This window comes from Salvelinus fontinalis, chromosome 36, assembly GCF_029448725.1.
Source record: "Salvelinus fontinalis isolate EN_2023a chromosome 36, ASM2944872v1, whole genome shotgun sequence".
Lineage (NCBI taxonomy): Eukaryota > Metazoa > Chordata > Actinopteri > Salmoniformes > Salmonidae > Salvelinus > Salvelinus fontinalis.
Genome location: NC_074700.1, coordinates 15937588 through 15944171, shown reverse-complemented (window position 1 = coordinate 15944171; position 6584 = coordinate 15937588). Strand labels below are relative to the sequence as shown.

Below are 6584 nucleotides of genomic sequence, written 5' to 3'. Positions count from 1 at the left end.
CGTGTGTAGGAAAGTGCCGCATTTCTTAAGTCTGAATCGGGCCTTTGGTGTGCAGCTGCTGGTATTGCTATTACAGTAGTTTGGTATTGGGCAATAGTGTGTATGTCTGTCTTTGTCTGTCCTCTATGGTTGAAATGCCCCCTGTGGCTGACTATCATTGTGAATGCTGAGATACTATTGTAGATTCATGCACTGACCTATACATAAATATACTGTGTTTGAGTGAGTGGGTTTTCCAAATGGGTGTGTTTTTAACACATCTAATAAGATTAACTTGAGTCTAGAATATGAATATATTATCATATTTAACTATTTGGCAAGTAACACATTTAAAAAGGCACATAGGAAGCTGTAGTGGTTAAAGGTCTTCAATTACAGTTTTGTTTTCTCTAATTGAACCTGAGATGAACCATCAAATATGTTGTGCACATTTGGGGAGGTCTAACTGAAATGAGGACAGCATGGGTTGTGAGGTCACTCAGTCTTAACAAGGCATCCCCAGCTGTCCCCTCAGACTGTCCCCTGTGACAGTACCATTTCTAAAGTTCATCGCATCCCAAATTCTGGTTATTGGAGGCAAAGCTTCGGAGGATAGGCGGGTTTCATCGTCTTTTAATGGCAGTGAATTACATTCACACTCTTTTGGTGAGAAGTACTGGAGAGGTAGATATTCATGGATTCTGTTAGTGGGCCTGTCCAGTGTCTGGGTCGGGTTGCAGGGACCTTTATCATCCCTGTACTCTCTCTCTGGGCCTGAGTGCGAGCGGTCTGGATCTGATGGTTGCCCGTTGACATCTAATACACTATAGTTATCTGCAAGTAAGGCTTTTCAATGTGCAAAAGGGCAGATGTCTGCATAATTGATGAGATAAAGCTCTAACCTGCAACTTCCCCGGCGCATGGTTGGGTCTGTGTAGAAGAACTCAGAGGGAGTCATGACTGGAACTGATGGGGGGGTGGGGATGGTCCGAAAAACAAAACTGACAGTTAATTTGGATATTCTGCACAGTCCATCTGTAAATGCTCTACATATAGGTGATAGTATGACAATGTTGATAAGCAACTGCTTGCTAAAGTTACGGTTAGGTTTACAATAAGGGTTAGGGTCAAATCAGAGGCCAAAATCGTCAAAACGAACGTTAAAAAGGGATGAGAGTTTAAAAGACAAACATACAGCCCTACTATTTTCAAGGCACCCCCAAAAGTCAATGTGTATTTTGAATCCTGGCTGTGTAAAAGCACTGTCAAATTTGACGCAGGCTGGTATGTAGCAAATCGCTAAAGGTCAAAGCTTAGCAGAGGGCACAAGAGCTAAGTACTGTAGGCACCTGAGAGGATAAAGTCTAAAGAGGATCCTTGGGATGTCCCAACTCTGACATCACCCCATTGAAGTTGAAATTTTAAATGATTTAGACTAAGGTTAGAGTTAGGTATGGGGTATGCTTAAGGTTTAGGGTAAGGACGTCCCAAGGATTCCTGATTGCGCTAACCCACCTGTGAGGGGTGGTGGTGCCCCTGTCCTGTCCTCACCTGGCTGTTGATGGAGTCTCCAGGGGTACTGGGCCAACCCCATGGCTGCCATGTTCAGGGGCAGGAAGGAGGGATGGTGGAGGGTCCGGTTGGAGAATGGAGGAAGGACCGCCTGCCTTGGGCTCTGTTGTTGGAGGAAAGGCAACACAGCTATTGGAATAAGCCATAAAAGGTATAGGCTGAATATCTCAAACTAGTTAAGATGATTGTAATGTTTTTGTGTCTTCTCCATCTATTCTGTTGTTGCTCATTGTAGGCGACTACTTGGCAATTCAAAAATAGTGTGATTTTCAGTCTACTAAATTGTTACTTGTGTATCAGTAGGGTTTAATGCTTGAAAACTCACATTGACCTTAGAAGAACTTCCATGTTGTTGCTCATATCACTGCCAATACTTTTATCTTTCACTACAACAACATTTGCAAGGACAAGCACAAAACAGTGCACAATGAAAATAGGCTACCAAAATTGTCATTACAATCATGTAAGTTTCATAAGCTTCACCTATTTCTAATTAATTACCAATAGGTTTTCAAGGTACTGAAACATTTTGGAACAATTTTTGTTGTTGATTGATCCACAGGGTGTCACAGCCAATTGATGAGCATTGGCGTTTGGTAAATGGCCAAGGCGCCACCTGCTGGGCATTTTAGGAACATCCGAATCGTCTCTGAAGAATACTGTAGATCTGTATACGTTACTGCTATATGCATTACACCGATTGTCAATGATATAAGACTATGTAGACACTTAGTACATCAGTGAAATTGCAGATCGGCAAATTTTGCAAGTCTGTTGACAATTATGTCATTAGGATAGGAAAGTATAAAACCACTCTGTGGATAGTGCTGAAAACAATTACTTCATATCTGAATTCCTCCATCTTAATGCAACTTTACTGTTTGACTTTCCATAATGGGAGAACAATTGAAAGACATTGCTGTAGTTCTCATGTCTATTTGCATGTCTCTTGCTGCTAGAATTGCAATCTGTATTTCAAGATCTGCAGCTTCATGAAAAATGTCTGCTGGATTTCACAGGTAAGCTCCATTTTAAATGTATTATATAAAATATTACTAACTTCTATAATAGAGCTTCAATGTGTTCAGTTAATTGGTTACCAGTTGACTCATTCTCACCCGTCTAGAGTGTGGCTCAGTTGGTAGAGCATGGCGCTTGCAACGCCAGGGTTGTGGGTTCAATTCCCACGGGGGGACCAGGATGAATATGTATGAACTTTCCAATTTGTAAGTCACTCTGGATAAGAGCGTCTGCTAAATAATGTAAATGTAAAATGTAAATGTAGAGTTTCCTTACTAGATGCAGTGTTTGTGGGTGTTTGATGCTGTGCGTCCATTGGGCAAGTAAAAATTCTTCTTACCTATAACTTGTTAGAATACACTTAAGGCCAATGGTAACCTAATGTCTTTAAGCTCGACTGTCGGGATTGATACCTTGTGGCGTCTGACCTAAGTCTTGGTTATTGGGAAGGTTTTTAGAATACACTTAAGGCCAATGGTAACCTAATGTCTTTAAGCTCGACTGTCGGGATTGATACCTTGTGGCGTCTGACCTAAGTCTTGGTTATTGGGAAGGTTTTAAGGCAGTTCAGTGAAACTATCCGAGGAGGAATTGTTTCTTTGACAAACACTACAGGGATGATATCCTACGAGGCTTCCTACACTGACCTCTAACCCTTTTTATTGACATGGTTTTGTTTCAAGACATTGGAAGTGTAAACCTTTGAAAATCAGACTTGACCATATGCATTTGAACATAACATGCACAATGAGTTTGAGGTTGGTCTCTAATATGGACAATGGCGGTGTAGAAACCAGACTCACCCTTCACAGGTCCATGGCCACGCCCCGTCTGTGCCAACAACTCTTCACCATTAACCGTAAGGAGCTTCAGTAACCAATCAGAAATGTCTCCTTTGCCTGACAACTGATCCTCCTGGTGCCTTGAGAAGTAGCACGTTGGGATTTTAGGTTGTCACAGAGTAAAGAGTTCTCCACTTCGCCCAGCATGCATTATCCTGCATCAACACTGGACTGTAAGGACCCTACACTTTTTAATTATATTGTAGGTGTATACACCCTGCAATGTCACAAGTATCTTGTCCCTGTGTCATGAAAATAAGATCTGCCTCCTTTGTACTTGTAATGGTTGCTACGTAACTGTCATCCTCCTCCCACCATGCGTGTCTATGGTGGGAGGAGGATGACAGTCCTTGAGAATCATGTGTTTACGTGTACCTGGGAAACTTCCCCTATGAGCTGACGGTTGTGAAGCTCAAGGGACACTACTTTTTCCATACCAGAGGCTATTCAAAATGTCTACCCCCTTCACTAGTGTTTTCCATGCCAATGGAACTGAAGTGGCTGTCATCCAGGTTCCATTTGAAGACTCCATTGTTCCAAGCAATGTAGGTTACTGAATAACACCATTGACATGAAATAATTGTTTAGTGAAACTGGGGAGTGCAATGGCTACCAGATACATTGTATGCATTTCATTAGATGTGTTGGCCACGAGTCCCTCATTCAGTAGTTATTTGGAGGTGGGGGGGGGTTCCAGTCGATGGACTCACACTACACTTCGGTAATCCTGCCTCAGGTGCTTTACAAAAGTTGTGAAATGTGTTTTTATGGGGTCAGCCATAGTTGTATGGTGCCCCTGGAGGAAATGAGGGTTTAGTGCCTTGCTCAAGGGCACATACAGTAAATTATATATTTTTGCCTTGTCGGCTCCAGTATTCGAACCAGCGACCTTTCAATTACTGGCTCTAGCTGCTAGGCTAACTTCCACCACTACTGCCTGGTCATGGCTCGGTTCAATGACTTTTGTAAGCTTTATTAAGAAAGACCTTGGCTGCACGTGTTTTCACAATGGTCTTCCTAGCCTTCTGGTTCTGACACTGCCTTATGGCAACTCTGATGGAGCCCAGTGACCAAACCACTAACCAAGTCTCCCTGCTTCATATCAAAAAATGTTAACAAGTCCTTGACCATCAGTTAGTATTAGGCAGCTACAAAGTGTTTGACCATTACTTCTCTCCCACCAGCCTTCAAAAGGCATCTGCACAGAGGGCATCAGCTTCCAGCGGGGGAGCCAACCGTTCAACTACATGTGGGAGGTTGGTGTCGTTCCTGACCTGGCTATGCATCGTAGGTACATTATGCTCTATGAAAACCAGTGACCATGGATGTTTCTCTCCACCACCGGATACATCTGAAGTGAGGTGGTCACATCACTATTTAATGGAAACTATTGTAGCTGTGGTTTTATGCTAGTGTTCCATCATGAAGGTACAACTTTACATCACAGGATATAACATTGAGGTAGTTTGGTACATTTGAAATCGTATCAAGGGATGCCAAGATGCTGGAAGTTCAGCATGTCTCCACCAAACGCTGCCTCATCACAACTACTGAGCTGATCTGCGAGACTAGGTAGGGGCACTAGATATTGGTGGCGGTTGTGTTTCAGGTCCTCTTCATTGCAGTTGCACTGAGCATCTGACTTCTCCAAGCATTGCAGTCTGATTATTGGATGATATTGCATCTGGTACTATCTGATGTAACTACTTTCCAGTGTTCCACAGAAGGGGTGAAGACTGACAACAAACAGGACTCTGGCCATCATTGGTGCAGAACCTCCCTCCTGGACTCCACCTGCAGGCCCCAAGAGACAGGTGACACCCACCAGGGTTCTCTAACTTTGGACTCTACACCTGTAAAACAAAGTCATGGCAGGGTTCATAGACTCTAGGCTAGTAGTGGCTTTGTCCCAATTTTATTTTTTGATTAAATATATTGGCTATCCTTTCAGATGGATCTCCAGTGTGATGACTGGGATCGTGTTCTACAAGCAATACTCACCCGAAGACAGGCCTGTCATCACCAGACATCTTATAGGTATGGCTCTACATTTCGTAACACCTCTGACGAGTCTAAGGTGCACATTATCGGATTTGTCAATAGAAACATTGGATATCTGGTCCTAAAGGGGCTGCGCTACTAAGCAGCGTCCCACTCACCCCATCTTATGCTGATGGGATATTTCATTTACTTTCTGAATGACTGGAATTGTAATGTGGCAACTTGTCATTGAGCGCTTTTGTTCTAGTCAATCTTAATGTGCTTTTGAAGTTGAAAGTCCAATGTCTCCGGATCTTTATTGAGGGAGATCCAGTCACACTCTTGGTGCCCAGGTTCCAATGTAAACAGTCTTCAGTAAATCGCTGGGTTCCAAATGACCTGACGGAATTAACTTTTTTTTTTCTTTTCAGTTTGGCTTTGCCAGTGGCTAGACTCCCGTTGTGATGACACTGACTAAAGTATCCTGTTACAACAATCTGCTAAATGAATTTGGGTCCCCATGGCCACACCCAGCAATTTAAACTAGCATTGAATCAATACTTTGTTATTACTCTATTTAATGAATGAATAAATTGTTGGCTCTTGAAGACTTCCTCCAGTACATTTTTTTTTCAAAAGCAATATACCAAGCGTAACTGCAGACTTCAAGGAGTTGGTCTGATGGACCTAGTGATGTCATTGGAGTCCAATTTCTCATGCAAGTTTCATGCAGCTGTATAAAGAAACTAAGTTGGGCTGCCTGTAAACGCAGCCCAATTTTTCCAGTAGTTGCTTGTCTCCAATAATAGGGTAAAAAAATGACTGCCTGTGTAAATGCAGCCTTTGCACAGGGGTATTCAACTAAAACCCTACGAGGTCCAGTGCCTGCTGGTTTTGTTCTGCTAATGAATTGCACCCACCTTGTGTCCCAGGTCTAATCAGTCCCTGTTGGGGGGCAGGTGAACTAACTTCAAGGTCCAGTTTTGAATTTGAGGACAGCATCAAGAAATGTGTTTACTTGTTTTGAGCCCTTTTCTCTAGGCTTAAAATTAGCTGTCAAATGGTGCAGCGATTACATGACCGCTACTTGGACACTTCAAATAGTGTTACCCAACATTATAGTAAACCCTTAGCATGCTCATTGTGAAGAAATGAAAATAAAATTGTAATTGGATTATAAAAACCTGTCAT

General features: G+C 42.6%; 1 long non-coding RNA gene across 1 annotated transcript; it reads left to right on the top strand.

Annotated features, from left to right (window-relative positions):
* Positions 1–3051: 3051 nt before the first annotated feature.
* On the top strand, positions 3052–5941 carry LOC129835813 (uncharacterized). The gene is made up of 6 exons (XR_008756541.1): positions 3052–3586; positions 3886–3958; positions 4598–4985; positions 5128–5227; positions 5365–5450; positions 5825–5941. It is a non-coding gene; the product is annotated as an uncharacterized LOC129835813 (long non-coding RNA).
* Positions 5942–6584: the final 643 nt, after the last annotated feature.